Raw genomic sequence first — 21,153 nt, forward strand, 5'->3', positions numbered from 1 at the left:
GGTTGGGGCTGTTCACCCTGAAGGAAACCTAATATCAGCCTTCCAGTATCTAAAGGGAGTCTAAAAAAAAAAAACTGGAGAAGTACTTCTGACAAGGGCATGTAGTGCTAGAACAAGAATAATTTATTCTGCAAGAGCGTAGATTTTGATTAGCTGTTAGATTCTTCACTGTGAGGATGATGAGGGACTAAAACAAGTTGCTCAGAGAAGCTGTGGATGGCCCATCCCTGGAAGTGTTCAAGGCCAGGTTGGATGGGGCTCTGAGCAATCTATTCTAGTGGAAGGTGTCCCTGCCTATGGCAGGAGGGGTGGAACTAGACAACATTTAAGGTCCCTTTCAACCCAAACGATTCTATGGTTCTATGAAAATGGTCTAAGCCACTGTAACTTGCCATGACCCAGAGATCACCGTGGGCAGTGTGTGAGATACTCATCATGGTCTGAGTTCTAAGACAAACCATGAAAAATTTCTGCATGCATCTATAGTAACAGCTCATGATTATTTTTCCTTTGAACTTTGTCCAAAGTTCATCTCTAAAAAACAAACTTTGAGCTGTGTGTATTGACTCCTCAGCAAAATAAACATGCCGAATCTCTAATAACACTTAAATCACTCATTCTAGATTCTTTCAACTTGCTTGTTAACGAGAAAGATAAAAACCAGTAAAATAAATATGTTATTTTACTCAGTTATTTATTTTTCTGGTGCCTCTATCAAAAAAAATCTGAAGGACAAAACCAAGTCTGATCTGATTGTTTTCAGAGTAAAACAGTGACTCCTCTTCTTGCTTCAAACTAACTGAAGGTAAAATCAAAATCCAGGCTGTCTTGGCTGTAACACTTGGCCTCTACAGCTTAAAGTACATGGAGGAGGGAAAATCAGAGTATTGGAGCTGAGATTTTCAGGGAGGTTTAAAAACTGGTTATGGATTTGAAATGGAGGGCTAAGGAGGGAAGGGGCTGGGCAGCACCTCAGCCACAGGAGAAATCACAGCAAACTACAAGCTGATCTGACAGTAACAGAGCTTAGCCCAGGCTCACATGATCTATTCAAAGGCTGTAGAGATAAAGTAAAAAGAAGCACAAAAAGAAAAGATGTATTTATTAGAAATGGTGTAAGATCTAATATCTCAGTTATACTAACCATAACACTTCTTGTCACAGGAGGACACACTGAAAAATCTACTGTGACGGCTGCTAGATTTTTGGTAGTCTTGTGCACATGACCTTACCTGATATCCCATGAACTGTGCACCTATCAGTAACTATTTGATGAGGACTGAGATATAATTTCTGTGGTTTTTTTTCCTCAGTATTACGTCAACCCTACTGTTTAGTATCATATGTGGCTTGCAAGAAAATAAATGAAAAAAGAAAAAAAAAAAGAAAGAAAAAAAGAAAAGGAAAAGAAGACAGGGTAGGAGAGATTGCCTCAAAAAGAAAAACCCAAACAATGTGACATTAAAAAAATAAAGGCATTTTGGATGACTCTATTTTCTTCATACCTTTTCCTTTTTGTACATTTAAGATTTGTGCCTTTAAGGTCACATCCACTAACCTGCAGGCTAGAAACTTAATTTAAAAAAAAAATAAACCTGAGTTTCTTGCATAATTGTATGAGTCCAGGAGCTACAGCTTTAAGGGCACTAAATGTTGTAAAGTTCACAATTAAATCACGCAGAACTTGGCAACCAATTGATGGAAAAGAAGTGGAAAATTAACAGTAATTAAATAAACAATGGCTTCTAGATCTCTTTTTTATAGTTGAGAGGAAACCTTGCTGTAAGTTCACTCACACGGAGCCCTCTAAAATCCTCCAGATGATAAAACTGTTTCTGCCCAATTACGACTCGTCCCCGAGTTACTCATCATGACTGCTTTATGGATTTAGTTTCACAATATAATAGTTCATCGTGGCTTCCTGAAGCATTTGCAGAGATAACGCAAACACTTTTCTTCACAACTTGTGAGCATTTTGAAGGAATAAAGCAACGAACGAGGTTATTTTAAAAATCAAATCAAATCAAATCAGTTTTGCATTGCATCAAACCCCGGCTTTTCGTTGAGAGCTCATGCAAATCCCGCGGCGTCCAGGACACGTCCCACTGCTTTAGCAATGGTAGCTCCGACAGAAACGCGAGGTTTTAAATATTTCTGAGACTCTGGAGACTTTCAGAAGCCGGAGACGCACAGAGGCATGCCTGCAACTTAAGCTAGTGTACTGCAGATAAGGACTGACCCTGCATGGCTCGGCTCTCGGCGTTCGGGCAGCCCCCAGCAGCTCATTGTGCGGCGGCAGGGAACCGGGGGAGCCGAGCTGCCGGCACAGGCGGGTCCCGAACCCGAGGCTACGAGGGAGGCACCGAGGAGCCCGCGAAGCACAAGTCACGTATATTTTATTTTCACACCAACGAGTACCGCAGAAACGCTCTAAACCATGGCGTGTTAACTTCCCTGCTTTGAACCTGCCCATGAAAGTTTCTGACTCGCCACGATTGTTTTTGTTTTTTTTTTGTTTTTTTTTTGTTTTGCTTTGATTTTTATCCACCACCCACCCCCTTTCGGGAGGGGAATTAGAAGAGGAATGGGGAGGGGAAAAAAAAAAAATCAGAGAAGGCTGATGTGCCGCCGCTCGCACGAAAGCAAATGGCAGCATCGCCCGGCACTGGAGTAGTAAGTTAATAAATAAATAAGCCAAGCCCGCTGCGTGAACGGCGAGGTGGAGGAGGGAACACCCTCCCTCCCTGCCCGGCCGCGCGGCGAGCGGGTGCGCTATTCCTTCGAATAAAATGGCAGGGCCGGCGATGCGGGGAGGGGAGGGAGGGAGGCTCCTGGCCCGGCCGAACGGGCCGTGGCGCATCCGCGCTTCATCCACGGGGATGAGGCCGCCGCGCTCCCGCGCTCCCTCCCGCCACTGCCGCCGCCGCCGCCGCTTCCTGCGCGCGCCCCCCGCCCCCCCTCCCGCGGCCCTGTTGCATCAACTTCCTGTGCGGAGCCCCTCGCGGCAGGGCCCCGCGCGCCGGCTCCTCCCGCCCGCGCGCGCCCCCCCTCGCTCTCCGCTTCCTGCGCGCGGCCCCGCGCGCGCACCCGCGCACCGCCCCCGCCGAGCCCCGCGCAGCCGGGCCGGGCTGGGAGGGAGGGAGAGAGGGGAGGGGAGGGGTGCGCGCGCGCGTGTGTGTATGTGTGTGTGTTGGTGTGTGTATGTGTGTGTGTGTGTGTGTGTGTGCGCGCGCGCGCGTGTGTATATGCGTGTGTGTATGTGTGTGTATGGGGGGGCGGGGGTCTCGGCTGGCGCGCTGCTGCCCCCGCACTGCTCTCCCCGGCCCCCGCGCCCTCACGCCCGCCCGGTACCGGCGGTGTGGGGCGGTGCGGCCGCCCAGTGCCCCCCGCGGCCGCGGCCGGCGGCGCCGCTGCTCCGGCAGAGTTTGGTGCCCTACTTCACTCTACTTTAGTTTCACTCACTTTACATCCGGGCTTTTTCCCTAGGCAATGGGGGCCGCAGCACAGCCCGTTCCTTAGGCAAAGGGAAATAAATTCGCCGCACCAACACGTCAAGTAGTCCCCCCTCAGGAGAAGCGGCCGAGCCCGCCCTCCTGGCTTCCCCCCTGCCCTGGCCCCGGCCCGGACGGCGTCGTCCCGCCGTCGCAACGGGGAGGGGGGAGAGTGGCCGTGGGCCCGCCGGTCCCCGCTTCCCCGGCGAGTCTCCAGCGGCGGGCCGGGCCCGGCCGGGGCGGGCGGGGGCGCGCGCGGCGGCGTGTCGGGAGCGCGCCGCAGGCAGGCAGGCAGGGAGGCCGGCGGCGGAGGGATCCCGGCGAGCGGTGTGCTGCGGCCGGGCCGGGTGAATGGGATTGAAGAAGAGTTCAGCTTCTCGGCTTGTTTTTGTGTTACAGTTTCTCTCCTCCTGCGCCTCTCCGGCTTCGTGCCGCCCTCCCCGCCCGCTCCCTCCTCCCAGCTGCAGGAGGAGCCCCCCGCGGAGAGGGGGAAGGAAAAGGACCCCACAGAGGCGAGAGCGAGCGAAGAGGAGGAGGAGAAGGGAGCAACCTACCATCTTCCACTCCCCGCTTAGCTTAAAGAAAGTGAGAGGAGGAGAGAGAGAGAGGCGCCCAGAAGAGGGGGACAGGGAGGCCCAGAGGAGCGGCGGCGCCGGCACCCTCCCCCTATGAAGAAGAGTCCTCCCCCTCACAGAGAGGTCCTGCCAGGGGGACCCCGGCCGGCCCGCAGCAGCACCGCCGCCGCCAGCAGGGTGTAGTATCCCACCTTTCGGATTCGCCTCCTCCTCCTCTTCCTCCCTGCCCCCCCCCACCCCCCCCGACCCCCGGGCGCCGTCCCCCTTCTCCCCCCCGCGCCCCCCGGGATGGCGCCGGCGCGCCCCGCACTCTCCGGCCAACTTGGCGATGAGGAGCAGCAACTTCGCCGCGGCCCCCGGCCCCTCCCTCGGGGGGGTGGCGGGGAATAGCGGAGCGTCCCGGGGCGGCCCCCCGGCCTCCCCGACAGAAGTTTGCGAGCGGGAACGGGAGAGGTGGAGGAGGGTGACACTTGGGGTAAAAGGAGGAGGTGACACATTGGGGTTGGGGGGAGGAGCAGGGGAAGGAGATGACACATTGCACTGGGGATGGGGTGGGGGAGGGAGGCTTATCCCCTCCCCTCCGGTTTCCTTCAGGATGATTATTTCCAGGCCCTTTTCTCTCGGTTGGGTCCTTCGCCGCGATGCTGTCGGGGAAGTTTTATTATTATCTGGGAAATGATGCCGCTCTCGGTGATGGATAATTCGTAGTAAATCCGCTGCTGCGGTTTTTTTTTTTTCCTTTTTTTTTTTTTTTTTTTTTTTTTTTTCCTTCTTCCTTCCCTCCTTCCTTTCATTCGTCTTTGTGGCCCGAGCAGCGCCGGGAAAATTCCGTTTCTTCAGCAACTTGTTATTCCGGAGCCGGGCCTGCCCCTCTCGCCCGGGGGCTGCCCTTCCCGCACAGGTACGGGGCTGGGGGTGCCCACGCCTGCCCCAGCACTGGGCACGGACACTTCTTTATTTTGGTTTGTTTCCCTGCCTCCTGCGCCCGCGTAGGTGGAGTGGGGCTCTGTGTGGGACTCTGCCATTTGGTGTAGTCCTCTTATGCGTGTTCCTTTCCTTTCTTTACTTGCCTTCCTGCAGGGTTTTTTTTGTTTTTGTTTTTGTTTTTTGGTTTTTTTTGGGGTTTTTTTTGTGGTGTGTGTTTTGTTTTTTCCTGTTCTTTATTATTCCGTGCTCCACTGTCGGTAGAGCTTTCTCCTCAACCACCTCTGCAGTTTCGTGGGTGCTGGTGGGTTAGTACGCTGAGGTTTTTTGGGTAAATTCATATTTTATTAATGCATGGAGCTCTTCATTCAACTTCTTCTCAAGTGTCAAAAAATAAGGCTATGAACAGATGTGTTTCAATATGGAGAAATTTCTAAGTTCCTAATTCTTGGGGGTGGAGGAAAGAGTGCCATTGGAGAGTGGCTTTTGTTTTCGATTGGTGAACAAATGTCATCACATTTCAGTCACGTGCTGTAATATTCTTTGTTCAGCTATCAAAGTATGATATCTGCTACACCTGTTCCCACTTTTTAATTGTAAGTAACGGTGATTGCCTGCAAATCTTATAATTGCAGATAGGAGCACTTTCTCCCTTTCTCCCCCTTCTACCCTCTTGGATATTTGTTTGGGCCCAAGCACTGAGCTTGACAATGAACTTTTGTTCACTGTGGAGACTGCATGTAAAAAGGTCCCACTGGGGGTAATACTGTGCGTGTCACGAGAAAGTTGTGTACTGTGATGTACGGTGTGTCTGAACATGGAGAAATCAGGTGGGGATGTGCACTCCGTAATGGCAGGGCTCGAGAAGGAGCTAGGCTTCTTTGGGCCAGGCGAATTTTCTTGTGCTGTTACTTGTTACCAGGTTAAAGGATAGACACTCCTGTACACCTGTATGTGTAGATAGATGCATCTTATTTTGCTTAGCTGTAGATTTTCAGGTATCAGAAATAAAATGGATTTTGGCTGTTTACTCTCCCCACCCCCTCCAACACCCCCCCCCCCCCCCCCCTTCCCATTGTGCTTACTTCTAACAATGAAGACACCTGCTTAGTTTCAGTTTTTTAAGTCAGCTTCCTCTGGCTTTCCTGTGATTTCCCGGAGTTAGCTGGTGAGGCTAGACCTGCTACATAGCAGGGGAATGTCTAACTTTGATGAAGGGAGGCTTATTTTGAGGCTTCGTTTGTGAAAAAAAATAACGTGTTTCAAAACCTTCTTTAAAAAAAAAAAAACTTAAAATTCTAAATTTCATTATTTCTACCAGGTTAAAATGTAATGACAGAACTTTAATATTAAACTGTTACTGATTGTGCTTAATACAACTTTATAGTTTTTATTAAATAGTGACATTAAATTACTACTGAGAACAGGATCTTAAAGAAATAAAAAAATAGCATAGCTACCCATATTAGTTAACGAAGTTAATTATCACACCTTAGGAGAAAGATCAGAGTCTTTGGAAATTTTGTTTATATCTGTGCATGCTTTATGATAGCTAAATGAAACTTTCTTTGGGGACATTTTTTATTATTCTTTTCTAGAAAGGAATTCTGTAGCTCAGTAAAAGAAACTTTAAAACTGTATTTAAAAAAATAGATTACGAGATTCTCAAATGTTTTTTAAACTTTCAGCTTCACTATGGCAAAGAGATTATTTTATGATAGGTATATCAGCTAAGGGTTTGAGCTGATACAGAGGGATTATGGAGCAGCCTCTCTATCTGTTCATTTCATGTTGTATCATAGTATGTATAGAGTATCACTTCAAGGTCTTAAGAGGCCCATTGTCCAGCAGAAGGTAGGTGCTTGCTCGCTGGGAGTATTTGCCACCAGATGGATGTCAGCTATGTCATAGCCCAAGATTTTAGCCTTAGTAGATTTTAGCCTTAGACCTGATCAACAAGAAGTTTGGAATGGATCCCATTATGGGTTTTGGTGATTTTTCATTTAACTAGCAATGTTAACATGTTGTGCAATTCAAGATATTATGTGGAGGAGTCTTTTGTTATGAATAATTATTTTGTCGTTAGTGTTTTTAAGATTTTTACCTGAAAGTTTTTAATCCTTGCTCTCCTCTATGTGCATCCTGAACTAGTTTTGTTGATGGAAACAGGCATTTGAAAGTAGTTTTTTCCTTTAGGGAATATAAAAATACTTCCTTTCAAAGAACTTTAAAAAAGCAAAAGTAGGAAATTAAAACTTAGGCCACTTAGAAAAAAAGTGCCATTGTGTTTTCCAGCTTCAGCAGTGAGATCTCTGCTTTAAGTTTAGGTTTTATAAAGATATCTCTTCACTGTAGGCCATTCAGCTTCAGCTCTGTTTCAAATATTGGTCATAACTATTTCTTACTCCAATTTTATTTTTTTTTGAGATGAGGATTTGTGTGTGCCTATTAAACTTCACTGTAAAAATTATGGTTTTAAAAAAAATTAAAAATATCTTGGTGTGGAACCTTACAAAGGACACAATTTTCATGGCCTTTTTTTTTTAGAAAATAAGACGTGTTTTATTGACTTCTTAAAAAGGTGTATAATTCTGTGTGCAGTTGGAAGTCTTTGATGGTGAGCCTGGCTATCACTTGAGTTGTTCATACAGTTTGTTCATAATGAACACATTGTAGCTGTTCAGCTCCTTTATCCTTATTCTCAGAGCCATGAAGAATTTTATTTGATCAAATGAATTGATACTACCGGAAATTGTTTGCAATGGAGATTTCTCTTTTATTTTAGTCCAGTTTGAAGGAACCTTGATGGATTATGTTATTTCATGTGTAATTGGCATTTTGCATGGGTACCAGAAACTCAGGATGAATGTCATGTGAGAAACATGTGTTGGTGATCCTAACCTTTTTACTGTTGTTTTGGGTTTGTTGGTTTTACTTGTTTAAAATATTAAATATTAGAAAGAACTTCATAGGGTCATAGAGTTTTGCTTTTTGGAGTGCCATCTTATGGGGATGTGAGCTGTAAAGCCTCTCCTTCAGGAGAGGCGTCTTGTGTAGAAGGGGCAGTGCTAAAAACCTATTGTTAAGCTTCTAATAATATTTCTTCACTGTCCCCTTCACCCTTTATGCTCACAACTGTGCAGTCACATGTGTAGATGTATACTAGAAGTGTAAGACTCTACAAAAGGCCTGGCTCCTGTACGTTCGTGAATTGCCCTTGTTCAATTACTCTGTGCCAGAAAGCAGCTTGCATCCTGTTTCTGATGTATTTTAGCAGCACAAAGGTTATTTAGGAACAAACCATATAGTGGAAAGGTGGGGCAGAGCGCAGAAGGTTTTGAGATGTCTGCTGAATGCAAAGGGCTGGTACTTAGTTCTGTACCCTGTAATTAAGTGGTATAGAAGGATAGTTTTTATAGGTATCTTGCAGTAATATTTCATGTTCAGTATAGCATGAAGCCAGTGTCTGCTTGTGCTGGTGGTAGAGATATGCATTATGCAGGCAAAAAAGAATGTTATTTACATTTGGTGGGGGGGGTGCAACTTTGTAGTTTCTCATTTGCCTTTCATTTTTTTCCCTTATGGCACATGGAGTCACATTAAAAAAAAAAAAAAAAAAAAAAAAAAAAGCAGATACTGTGTTTCTTTCATAATTTTTTATTTATGGCTCCTGCACTTTACAAAGATCCTCTCTGGACTGAAATTGTTAAAGTATGATTTAAAGTTTGTTTGATTCTGCTTTGCAAAAGTGAAGTGTAGATCATAGAATGGCTGTAAAATGTACAGAAATCTAAAGAGTTTTTAAAAAGTACTTAGTGCTGAGGAAAGGTGCACTTGCATCATAATCAGACTTTGCAGTTAGAATCACCTGTCCCTAAAATAATTTTTGTAGCTGTAGAAAGTTCTAACAGGTCCCTTCCTTTAGTCTGAGAGGACTGCCCTGCTTACTGTCCTAACAAAACCCCAACTTTGCCACAGAATCTTTTGTTTTAATGATTTGATCATTCCAGGTTTTCGAGGAAAAAATGTGCTGCTTAATACAGGCTTATCTGCAGCATTTATTTTCTGGTATAACATTCACACCAGTTTAATATCTCTGATGGAATTATCAAGTTCCCCATGCCTTAAAAGCTCTTTGCTTAGATGGTTTGACCTATTATTTATTCCCTCTTGCCCGAGATTTCTTGTTTGCTGTCATTGCAAATGCTCACTCTTTTGATTAGAGACTGCATGCTCAAAGCATGCTTTGAAAAACTGCATGCCACAAAACAAACATGCTGCCTCCACCCCCCAGACCCCCAGCCCAAGCCTAATGTTTGTTGTTACTGGTGGGAATGCATGTATAAGTGGTACAAGAGCAGTGAGGCTCTGTTTCATGTGAGCTTTGTTCTAGGCCAGGTTCATACAGCTTCTATGCATTTTTAATGTCCGATCTCTTAAAATGTGTGTTTTCTGATTCTGCCCTTCCACGTGACAGTACTGAGCTTGTAGGACAGAAGAGAAAGTTCACTTGGTACAGAAGTTGTGTCACCTGCCTCTGAAGTGAGGGACTCTACCTTTGCACGTGTAATTAAAAGTACACTTTGAAAATGTGCCGGTGTGTTTCTTGAATTGCAGTATGGATATGTGAGCAGTTAAATGAGGGCAGATTTGAGCCTGTGACTCTAAGCTGGCCTGTGAGAGAACTCTAGTAGAGCAGCCAGGCTTATGGGTGGTTCAGCTTCCTTGTTTCTGTGTATGAAATACAAGCTGTCAGTATGAAAGGGAGAAGGAGCATTGATTCCTTCCCCTCTTCCACTTCGACCCTTCAGATGCAAGTTAACTGTATGGATCCCAAAGGCAGCATAGTTGCAAACAGTTAATTGAAGAGATCAAGTGGTATCCTATTGAAGCTTTAAATTGTTTTAACAAAACTTCTGAGTAATCGCAATAATTATTTTCTGATAAGCTGGCTGATAGTAACTATGGCAACAGCTGTCTGGCCTATGGACAGCATTGCTGTATTGACAAAACCTTTAGATGCTCCTGAGGCCTCTTGCCTCTATAGGGAAGTGCATCAGGATGACTTTCAGGTGACTGAAGCATCACCATTTCTTTCTCTTGCAGTGGGATGCTGTCTTTCTCTTGGCCCAGCCTTTTCCTTTTGCATGTTCCTTTTTCTTTTGCATGTTTCTGCAGGTGCTGCCTGCTAGCCTGGAAATGCTGCAGACTGTCTTGTACTACAAGGACTAGGGAAGCATATAAGTGCTTAGATGGCATTTTATACGCATATTATTGTTTTTAATTGTTTTAATAATAATAGTCCAGAGTTCAGGGAAGTGGGAGGGGGGGGAAAAAGGAGGACTTACTCATTTTGTTCCCTGGTTGTTTCCTTCCTCGATTAAAACCTTCTTAGAACAGACTGGTAGGGGGAGCTGCCATTCCCTTTACTGAAGTACAGTGTATTCCTCTCTGAGGCCTACGCTGAGACACAGCTATTTAATTTTCAGCTAAGAGCCACTTCTTTTCAGAAGAGAGGCAAGCCTCTGCTTCAGCACATTGTAGAAATGGAGGAGGAGAGCAATTTGTTTCCAGATAACTGAATTCTGAACAGGGAGACTATGCCCCTCACCAAACATACTTTTCCTGTTGCTATTCAAAAGAGTACTCTTTAATGTATTAAATGTAGCAGTCTTGGGAGAAAACCCCCATAAATTCTTGTTGCACCTCAGTAAAAGATGTTAAAAAGCTACAGCAACCTGTGAATGTTTGAAAGTAGCCAAACTGCTATTCTGTGAGGACTCTTGGTTAACTGATGTTTATTTCTACAGAAATCTTTGGCCTTTTAACTTCAACACACAAGAACTGGATATCGATCCAGCTTACCTGATGGTTATGAGCAGCAGTCTCCCTGTTTGGGGTGTGTGTGTTGTTTGCAGGCCTGTGGAAGTATGCAATATGGCCTACATCTGGTCTCATCTTGAGTAAGAATGTGCTCGTGGAAACTACAGGCCCCAGAGTGCAGTGCTGTGTTTTTATTGCGATGGCATGCCAGGATTGTACTAGCTTAAGGCATCCTGGGACTTGTAGTTTTCTTGAGCAGAAGTTGGGGATTTGGAGTGAAAAGATGCTATCGTGTTCTAGAAAAGCAGTCCTCAATACCTTATCCAGTTATTTTTGGTCAGCTTAAGCCTGTGCAGCAGTCAGGTATTTTTGTTTACAAATCAAAGATGCTTTATAGTTGGGTAATATGTCTAGAGGAAAGCAGTCCATGAAGGAAAGCTTCACCTTGTGATTGCAAGTATTTTATTTGATATTCTAGGGATTTTTAATCTTTCAAAGCAGTGTTATGGATGGAAATATTTGGCAGAAGGGGGTTTCTGTTACTAGCAGTATGGCAGCCATGTTGTCCTTTCCAGTTGCTGTGAGGACAGTGGGTCACAGTGGATTTATTTTCACACAGTGAAAGGGAGTTTTAACACATTTTTAACCACTGAGAACTCACTTCTCTGCTGTGTTTCTTGAGAGTGAGTGATGACATAGCTGCCTTATGCATCAGAGCAGGGGACCCAATTTGTGTTCCTGCTAGTGGCTAGTGACTCCATTGCTGCTTCCCAAGGGGACACAGAGTCACAAGCACAGGTACTGGCTTGTGCCACCAGAAGCAGAACACATCTGGCAGTTTTTGGCAGGTGTGTTTAGTCCTGACCGCTGCGCTTGAACTCACGTCAGACTCGCATCAAAGATTGTGAAGTGTTTCTGAAGTAGTTATAGAGGAATAGTAACTTTTCAGAATACTTTATTTATATCTGTAGGAATTGTATATTTTCACACAACACTCTCAGTCGGATTTGCCAGAGTTAACATGGACATTAATTTGATTTTGGTTGTTCATCCTGCAACAAGTTTAGTATTTGCTGTAATCTCTTGTGCCGTGATTTGGATAAAGAAGCTCAATTTCAAGTGAGCAAACACCTAACTTTAACTGATCCATGTCAATTTCCTTGTTCTTCAGTTTGTATGAGATATTAATATAAAAAGGCTTGCATTTAAGTGTCAGACAATATGAAATACACTTTTTTTTTAATGTTTTTGAAAAAATTAATTTGAGCTCCAGTCTTGTAAGAAGTCATGTTATTTAGCACTAAATCCTGTAGAAGTTAGAGAGAATAGCTGAATGCCTTAAGTCAGAATCTATACAAGTAGCAGCAGGAATAAGACCTCCAAGCTTCTAATGTGGGAAAGTAGCTTCTTTGTAATCACCATAATCAGCTAATATCTAGGTCTGTGTGGCAAAATTCTACTTCTTTTAGTAAGTGTCCAGAAATGTGCTCATTATAAATTCATAATTCACATGTGCTTCATAGTTGTGCAGTAAAACACCCAGAGCCTAAAAATAGTTGTTCATTCCTTCACCTGTACAGATTAGATATATATATTACAGATATTTAGGTGGTAATAGCTTCCTTGAGGCGGGATTGTATTTTGTCAGGACTGATACTTTGTACACACTATATGTTGCTGACACTGTTTAAAAGTGATACAAAAAGGTGAAGAGATTAGTCTACAACCTTACCAATTCTGTAATTGTAAAGGACTTGGTAAACAGTAATACAGTTTTCTTTATGTGTTCCCAGGCCCTTCACAGCCCAGGTGGAGCAAATTGCTGACAGGACACGCACTTAGCTGAAATAGTTACTATTAGTATCTTGGCATGATTAGAAAGGCTGACATTGTTGCTGTGCAAGGATGAAATTCCCTTTCATTGGCTGATTGGTTGGGCCTACACAACAGGCAAGAGAATAAACCAAGATAAATCTATACATAGTGAAAAAATGATGTATCTTGTCCTTTGAGAACATTTTACTTTTTGTAGAGAGCCTGCAACAGTGCCCTTTGTAACGCCGCTGTATCAGGGTATCCTAGATAAGGAAAGTGAGAAGTAGGCGTGTACAAAAGGTTTTGATGCATAGTTGTAAAGAAAAACTTCAGTAAGTACTTCTTATCTCATAAGAGCAAATCTGTCCTGATCTGTGAAGAAACTGTGGCCCTGCTCAAGCCAATGGGGAATTTCACAGCTGAACTGAGAGTACCAGGATTTCATTCTTTTTCCCCCAAAATATAGTTTTAAGTGGATTTTGCAGGCCTGAAGCACTGGACAAAATTTGAAGAATCTATCACCTATTTAAGATGCTGCTGGTGATCACTGGAGGATCTCACACTGGGTACTTTGCCTCCCAGTGTCTTTGCTATGCCTTTAAAAAGTGGCTAATATTGAGCTCTTGTAATTCTTTGTAAGAACTTGGAATCTATTTGTTCGGGGCTTTTACTTAATTTGTTAGCACTACAAAATTTTGCATGAAAGCCAGAAATTAGTCCTTGATATGTCCAAGGAATACTTTCTGTCTCTATCCCTCTTGCCAGTATGACAAAACTGTTCCCATTGAGATATTTAGTCTGAAATTTGAACAACCTGACTTGTAATGGACTTTAAAAAAAATGAAGCCCAAACAATTAAAAGCACAATAAAAAAACAACCCCCCAACCTCACTAACAAACCTTTTTCATAACTCTATAAAAGGACTACAATGGCCTATATTACTAATAATGAACCTTTTGGTAATTTGCATTTAGCTGGAGCTCCAGATATCATTTCAGTGCTGCTTAGCTTGCACTAATTGTCTCTGATAAGCTTCTTCATCACGTAAATCTATTGTGTGTAGCATGAATTTGCTGTATTAAGGATGGTTTTGTCCGTGACCCCAAATGGAAAGGATGTGGCTACCTGAGCTTTCCTTTTTACTCTTTCAGAGAGTACATTCTGGTCAGAAATAGATTGGGAAGCACTAGCAAGGTTTGTGCTGTTTCTGAATGCCAGGTACATGCCCTTGAGTCAACTGCGGTTCTTCTTCCAAGGAGGAATCCCACCACGTTATACCTCCTATTTTGCGGTCCTGGATAATAGTGCTGAAGTCAGTGGATTTGTCACTATGTAACTTGTTTCAAAATCAAACATAGTTTCCATTTTCTACCTGCAATTTGGCATATTTCACCTGCTCTGCTTTGTTTTGAATGTCAGCCTCTGAAATAAACATGGAAAAACCCTCGCATCTCATAATTCTTATCCATGTGTGGCAGTTTCTTCTTGCCATAAGACTTACAATGTCTTCTTCCACTTTACTTCTTGCAGGAATTATGTTTGGATGCCTTGCTGCTGCTGAAGAACTTGTATAGTGTTTAGTGTAATTAAATGTTTTTTTTCCTGTGATGATGAGCTGCTGTCTTTGCAGTCAGTCAAAACCTGGTGGTGTTGGCCTGTTAGACGCAGGTGCCAGGTTAGTGCCCTACTGTGGTAACAGTATCTTCCCAGCTGCAAAGATGATTTGTTGGGCACAGGTCAGTGACATTGTGAATACCTACCTCAGGTTGTATTGCACTGACATTGTCATTGCAACAAAAGTGCATGAGAAAAAATACTGATCTTACGTTTGCTCCTTCCTGAACTAAGATAAAATCATACTATTCCTCACCATTTGAGAGGGACCTTCTTTCTGGCTTCCTTTTGCTAACTTAATCTACACTTCTGTGCTCATGTTGTTTTTGTTTGGTTTCTTTTTTGTTAAAAAAATGCTGTTTTTTCTTTATATTAAATTCATTGTTAATATATTGGGTGATTTCATCATCACGTATATAGATCATCTCACTCTAACTGAAACTTTGAAAACTTTAAGGAAGGGCAGAAGTATCTGTTAAATCCCTGTTTGTGTGTAGAAAGTACTATACATTAGACATGCCAATACTTAACTGTCACTTATACCAGAAGCTCCACTCATTTCTTCAGAAACTCTTGCATAAATTGGGAAATGGAGTTAAATATTATCTTCATATTTTAAAACATATTTTTTCCATATTCCCACATACGCAGGATGCATTTTAATCCTTCACCTATGACACCTCTTTGGAATTCCAATAGGCAGTAAACTCATATGGGTTTCTTGGGGATCAGAAGTTGTATTAGAAGGAGACTTAAAATTATATAATAAATGTTCTGGTATACTTCTGGTCCTCATGGCTTCTGTCACCCTCCCCCCCCCCCACCCCCCCCCCCACTTCCCCCGCTGGATAATAGCCAGAGTTTAAATTGATAGGAACTGTGATTTTTCTCAAAGACATTATAAAAAGGAAAAAAAAAAAAACCAAAAACTGTTCTCAAAATGGCAAGAGGAGGAATATTTGTAAGGACAAAGTAATGAGAGGAGTGCATGAGAAGTTGTGTGTAGATAGATGTGTTTAAACATTTTTTTTGGTGTAACAATAGGATCATTAAAAATCTGGGCATTAATTTTTAAACCACAGAATTTGTTAAAAGAGTAACTTTGTAAAGCAGTCTTCATAATGATGGGCACTACCCTGATATCACAGTAGTGTGAGTGTTGGTCTTGATACAATTGCATATCAGCATACACAAATGCATACTGACATATGCAGTACTAGTTTAGTACTCCACACTGTTTTGTCTCATCTTAGTCTCTGCTGTTGTCGTAAGTCTTCCTGCTATGTGGTTTGCTCCATCTTCTAGGACAATGTTGGAGTAGGTCTGTTCTATACATGGAATCAGTGGATCCCAGGAGAGCAGGAAAAGATTGTGATGATATTGGTGTGAGGGGATGTGAAGGAGTGTCCCTCAGCAGCATGTTACTGCCTTCTCCTCTGGGTGAAGCATCCTGGCCCCTTGGGAATAAAAATAATTGGCTGCCACAACAGCCTTCTTAAAACTGCCAATCCTTTTGTTCAGGAAGTACGATTGCATCAAGATGCTGCATGATACCCTTTCACTCTCTGTCAGCATGGTGAAAGTTGAAAATTATATGCCTTTCAATTGTTTATAGCAGCCACTAAAATTAGATAAACCTACAGTTTATTCTTCCAGCTTTAAGTAAACAATCAGTTAAAAATCTGTGGCAATTGGTGTGAGTAAAACTGTTTTGGACGCTTAATTTTCTTGTAGCTGAAGTCTACTTCCATTGTACAGAAGTCTTGCACTTTTCTTCCATTAAATGCTAATTGTATGCTTATGTGATTCCATGTTAGATTGGCCCAGTGATTCAGTGTTACGTTTGTAATCTAGTGTGTAAATCTTTTTACTTGTATTGAATAATCATGGTTTTGTGAAGAAAGGAACTATGAAGTGTATGGTTACTTGAATTCTTCCTTTCAGATTAGTGACTACCATCAGTACTCCCACACTGAGTGTGGCTACCCCAGCTACAAATACCATTCTCCAGATGCTACTGTTCCCATTTGTGTACTTTTGAGAAGAAAGAAGAAAAAGAAGTCTTTTAGGGGGTAAGGAGAGAGAATATAATAAAAGGGGAAGGAAAGACAACATTTGAGATTGATACCTGTATACTGGGAGCAGTGAGAATGCCAGCTGACTGATATGTAGGGGAAGGAAGATCAGAGCACATCAGAGGAATAATTTTGGAATGCTTCCTGTTGACTTGTTAATACAACATGGAATTTGGCCCAGGCAATCTGCTGTTGTGAATCAGCATAGTTTATTCACTGGAGTATAGGTGTGCTTGTTATTATTTGAGAATCTGCTCTACTTAAAAGATTACAGGTCAGTCTGCTAAGTAACATTATTCCCATGTTTGGATTAGAAACTGAGGTAGAGAGAGAGAGATTGATTTATTCTGCATTGCAGTAATTTTATTGAAGACCTTAAACTAGGAATGGAGGCCTTCCCTTGTGTGTTTAATCCAGAAAACTGTCTGCTTCATTCATATCCTTAATGTTGCTATATTGTAAACAAAAGTGAGCCTAAAACTGTTACAGTGATTAAGAATGGGTGGTGTACAAATAGGTAGTGTTGTCCCAATGGAAGTGAGATTCTTGTAAAACTGGTTGTACAAAATAAATAGGGTACTTTTTTTTCTTTTAAAAGTGTTGGATATATTTTTTTGGTTATCTTGGGTTGAAGGAAAAGTAAAGGCTTGAATGGGGATAGGAGACCTTCTGATACATGGGGAGGTAATGATAAATGTGAATTTGAAATCCAGTAAAATCTTAGTTGCATGGGTAAGCATTGGTGCAAAGAAACAGTCCTAGGTTCTGCAGAATGTGAAAAAAGGAGAAGAAAGATGGTGGTGCTTTTTGCTGTTGACTTTATTTTGTCTACCTTTCTAATTCTGTTGCAATATACTACAATTAATACAAGAAATTGCATGTTATCATGTAGGTATGATTATTTCTAAAACATCTCCTGAATGTACTTTGTCTATATCCTGCATGTGAATGAGGTTCCAGTCACTTTACTGCATACCCATCACTGTTTCTGTGCCACACTTTGAGTCTGGTACAAAGGATTTTACAGATCTAGTTGGGTGGAATGGTTCAGCGCACAGCAAAAGTAACACTGAGTAATGAGTGTCGTCAGTGCTGAAGTCTTAACCGCTTGTTAAAACTATTTTGTGTACAGCTTATGTGAGCAGAATTATTCAGTCCTCCCAAGTGAGTACTGTTCAGGGACAGATATCTTGTTCTATTAATTTGGAGAAATGACTTTTCCAAGTGAAAAATCAGCAGAGTTGGCAATACTCAAGTTTCTGCATCTGTCACAGCTGGCTGGGTCCAGTGTTGCTTCCACCAAATCTTAGTGCTACAGAATGATTGCACTATATGCCAGTGCAAAGATGAAAAATATGGCTCCTTTTTTGTTTTATGCCTCACTGTTTACTGCAAATGGCTCACTTAAAACTGTGAGTTTCATGCTTAGAACTCTGTGTCTGTGACTACCCATGTTGTTAAGCTCTTGGGATCTGGTGGGATGTTGAATCGTGATCTTTTAAATGCATGTCTCTTGTTCTGGGCTATCTCCAGTTACAGCCTTTAGTGTCACTGCTGGTGGTCTCTGCTGGTGTCTTAGAGTATTTGTGGAACACAGAAACTTTGGCATATGCCCCTCTAATGTTTCGTTGAGAGTTGTTCATGTTTTGAGACTGCTTCTGCATAAGCCTGAAGCTGTCTTTCATCAGTAAGCTGGGTTAGTACAGTGTCTTTACTGAACTATTTGTATGTTGTGACATCTCTGCTCTGTAACTGTGGAGACAGCTTCAAGGCCAAACACAAGGCAGCTTAAGTAACCAGTACATCTCATACTCTGCAGTGTGACTTTTGTGAAGTAGAATTCTTGTTTTGGTCATGTCTTGATTTATAAATGGATATAATGAAATTTCAGAGAGTATCTTCTTGTGTTAACAATTCAGTGATTGGCACGCTTCTCTTGTTCATGTGCAATTAGTCCCGCATACATCACCACTGCTTAATGAAATGTTTGTAAAATAAATCTCAGGGCAGGGTATATTGCCTTGGCATTAAAGGCCTGAGATCCAAAGAGACATTGTTGTCTGGCACTGCATTCTTCAGAGAGAGGACTTTCAATTCTTGTTCTTTGTATTGCAAAAGAAAGCAATTTTGCTTTGTGTGGAAGTGTCATGGAAATGTGAAATATGTAATTTTATGAGAACTGTATTACACTGAAAAGATCTGCCTTCATCATCACTAGGACCAATGGCTTGGAATTGCAGGCAAATGTGCATAATCTGGAGGTATCTGTACAGTTTTCAGTTGTTCCTCCATCTCCATGCAACCTAATGTGAGAACGGAGGAAGAAAAATCAAAATGCCTGTATTTTGAAATACATGGGAATCAACAGAGTTTTCCTGTGTAATAGTTGAAGAAGTATTGCTAGATATGAGGGAAGAGCAGAAACTCACCTTGAACTTGAGAGGATAAGCAATCATTTTTTATTGGGAGCAAAAAATGTGAATGAGATTTGAGAAGAACTGTTTGGAGCTCTTCTATACTTTATCTACACTAGAAGTTACTCTCAATGAGACATGGAGCACTTGAGAAGAAAACTTTGCAAGTTATGCATCAGGGAGACAAATTATGCATGTCTGATGGATTTATTGGTGAGATGGAGAAAAGAGAAATGTCACCCCATGGATGATCAACAGAAGCACTGAAGCATAAATAAACTCAGTACACATACATGATTATATCTTCTTGTGCTTCTCTCAGGGATACCAACAAACTCAACCTGAAACACTGAGCCTATGTCACCATAGAGTTAGAAAACATAGTAAATCAAAAGTTCCCAACTACAAACAAGAGAGCAAATTTCTTTGAATTGTTAGTTTGCAGTGCTCTTTGTTGCTGGTGTAGTTTGCACAAATGATCTCTAGGATGATAAGAGCATTGTGTTGCTGTTTTCTTTTAGCAAGACCAATTTCAATGCTATTACTGGTCTAGATGATACCTCCCCCTGCAAAACAAAATGAAAGAACCCCAAACCAACCTATCTGATTCTGTAAAAGAGAAGGTTATTTAAATAACAAAATTATAATAGCCCCTATGTGAAGGGCAAAAAAAAAATAACACAGCCTGAAACTATTTTTTTCTTGTCTTTTTATATGACTTAAGGGATTTCTCATGTAAACTGGATCTTTGTCATATAAACTGGATTGTGGTTGGCTTTCTCAACAGTGTAGATGAGCAATAATCTCATTGAGGCAATATCTGTGAATTCATGAAACCACTCATAAAGCTGCTTCTGGTTTTTTTGCATGTTTTTATCCTAGACACATGCTTGTTCCTGGTAAAGATGATAAGCTTATTGGGTATGTTCATCTTACTGCCTACAGCAATACTGGAAGGTTTTTGTACTGGACACTTGCTTTGTTTTCCACACCTGTTGTAGTTTTTTGCTATAGAAAACGAAACTTCTCTGCTTCCCACAGATTGAGACCTGCTTGTTTATCCTACATGGCTTTCAGTTTGGCTATCTTCAAAAGCTCATCTGTCAGAAGAGAAGGAAGCTGACAGTGATGAGAAGGCAGACATTCACCAAATTGTTTAGGCAGTGTTTTCTAGCAGGATTAGCAATACTTCTAGAAGAATTCTGTTCAATGTTTGTCCTTAGAAGCTTGAGCTTCTGCGTTTTCTGTGACAGTAGTGCTTTTTCACCTAGACTTCCTTATTAAAACAGAGAGCATCCTGCACTCTTCCAGAGTCAGGCAGGACCTGAAACAAGTTCAGTTTTCTTGGAGAGGAGTCAGACATTCATCTACGTGTTCCCTTTGAATCCATTGGTTCAGGAGATCTTCCCTCTAGTCAGCTGGGAAGATGCCAAATTGTTGCCAGTCTTAAATGGGTCTTGGCAGTTTTTGTAGCAAACATCCATGGCTTATGTTTAGTCCTGCTTTCCGACTTTCTGAGTCTTTCTCAGTTAGGAGAGACTGCCTGAGTCTCCTTACACTGACACCCTAATTAGTGAGAAGCTTGGAGGAGAATTTTTCATCACTCTGGTAGGTTATATAAAAACAAAAAAGCTCTGTAGCCTTCAATACTTGCTCATGGCATTATTTCAGTTGCATTATATTACACAGACCAGTTTGATTTCTGCTTCAGAAGTTGCAATTTCTACTTTTAACATTATGTGCTTGAATTATAGTCTGGTTTAGTTACCAGAAAACCAATCTCCAAAACAAACCAAGACATATACCAGCATGGCTGCTCAATGTGATTAAACCTAGGAACTAACATACTCTGCTGGACCAAATGTCCATCTAATCCAGCATCTTGCCTTTATCAGTGTCTAGCAGCAGCAGCTGACTGAAAAGTGTAGGAAATGGGTGCATTATGTCAGCTGCTGAAATATTAACTGTAGGTTTCTGACAGTTGTTTAGCTGCTGTCTGAGATGGAAGCTACATTTGGGCTATTGCACTGTGAATAGCAACATCAAACTATTTATAGGTGAATTTGCTGCCTTTGGAACTAATTTATAAATATCTGTGGCTTACACAGTGTTTCACAGCAGCAAGTTCTGTGCAGTTTACCTGCATTTTCTGTGTGTGTGATAGGCTGGTGCAAGGAAAAAATAGTTTAAGTTGTTTTAAACATACTCTCTTGTTGTCATTCCTCTCTGTACCATTTCTATTTCTCCCTTTTTTGAGGTGGAGCAGCTGGAATTTTGTGCAGTGTGCATCACAGCTGTGCATCACAGAATATTCCATGTTTTTTCTCTGTTCTGCTTCCAATACCATCCGAGACTTTTCTCGGACTTCTTGCTGCTGAGAGTTGAACTGTTTGCCTGCAGTAATCTTGAAATCTTTTTTGT

General features: G+C 42.2%; 1 protein-coding gene across 6 annotated transcripts in view; it reads left to right on the forward strand.

Moving 5' to 3' along the window:
- Positions 1-3,802: 3,802 nt before the first annotated feature.
- PHF21A (PHD finger protein 21A) overlaps positions 3,803-21,153 on the forward strand; it is a 133,708-nt gene continuing 116,357 nt past the window's right edge. For 2 of the 6 annotated variants that reach the window (XM_058841870.1, XM_058841921.1), the window contains exon 1: positions 3,804-4,243. The gene's annotated coding sequence lies outside the window, so the exon portion shown is untranslated. Of the gene's footprint in view, positions 4,244-4,521; positions 4,542-4,881; positions 4,968-21,153 lie in introns of those variants that run through there. The other 4 variants (XM_058841878.1, XM_058841912.1, XM_058841904.1 and 1 more) reach the window with 4 other exon arrangements.

This window comes from Poecile atricapillus, chromosome 1 (genome assembly GCF_030490865.1).
Source record: "Poecile atricapillus isolate bPoeAtr1 chromosome 1, bPoeAtr1.hap1, whole genome shotgun sequence".
Lineage (NCBI taxonomy): Eukaryota > Metazoa > Chordata > Aves > Passeriformes > Paridae > Poecile > Poecile atricapillus.